This window comes from Arachis hypogaea, chromosome 6 (assembly GCF_003086295.3).
Source record: "Arachis hypogaea cultivar Tifrunner chromosome 6, arahy.Tifrunner.gnm2.J5K5, whole genome shotgun sequence".
Lineage (NCBI taxonomy): Eukaryota > Viridiplantae > Streptophyta > Magnoliopsida > Fabales > Fabaceae > Arachis > Arachis hypogaea.
In genome coordinates this window covers 12,898,078-12,898,879 of record NC_092041.1, presented here as the reverse complement: position 1 = coordinate 12,898,879, position 802 = coordinate 12,898,078, and the positions used below count along the sequence as shown (strand labels likewise).

Sequence of the window (802 nt, the reverse complement as noted above, 5' to 3'; positions counted from 1 at the left end):
GGACTTCCATTGGAAGATCCTCATCAGTTTTTAGCTGAATTCTTGCAAATCTGTGACACTGTCAAGACTAATGGGGTTGACCCTGAGGTCTACAGACTTATGCTATTCCCTTTTGCTGTAAGAGACAGAGCTAGGACATGGTTGGACTCTCAACCTAAAGAAAGCCTGGACTCTTGGGAAAAGCTAGTCAATGCCTTCTTGGCAAAGTTCTTTCCACCTCAAAAATTGAGTAAGCTTAGAGTGGAAATCCAAACCTTCAGACAGAAGGAAGGAGAATTCCTCTATGAAGCTTGGGAAAGATACAAACAATTAATCAGAAAGTGTCCCTCTGACATGCTTTCTGAATGGAGCATCATAGGTATTTTCTATGATGGTCTCTCTGAACTGTCCAAGATGTCTTTGGATAGCTCTGCTGGAGGATCTCTTCATCTGAAGAAGACGCCTACAGAAGCTCAAGAGCTAATTGAAATGGTTGCAAATAACCAATTCATGTACACTTCTGAAAGAAATCCTGTGAACAATGGGACTAGTCAGAAGAAAGGAGTTCTTGAGATTGACACTCTGAATGCCATATTGGCTCAGAACAAAATATTGACTCAACAAGTCAATATGATTTCTCAAAGTCTGTCTGGAATGCAAAATGCACCAAGCAGTACTAAAAAAGCTTCATCTGAGGAAGAAGCGTATGATCCTGAGAACCCTTCAATGGAAGAGGTGAATTACATGGGAGAACCCTATGGAAACACCTATAATACTTCATGGAGAAATCATTCAAATTTCTCATGGAAGGATCAACAGAGAC

The 802-nt window shown here is 40.6% G+C and overlaps 1 non-coding gene across 1 annotated transcript; it reads right to left on the bottom strand.

The window, feature by feature from the left end:
- Positions 1-231: 231 nt before the first annotated feature.
- Positions 232-339, bottom strand: LOC112700282 (small nucleolar RNA R71). The gene has a single exon (XR_003153192.1). It is a non-coding gene; the product is annotated as a small nucleolar RNA R71 (small nucleolar RNA).
- Positions 340-802: the final 463 nt, after the last annotated feature.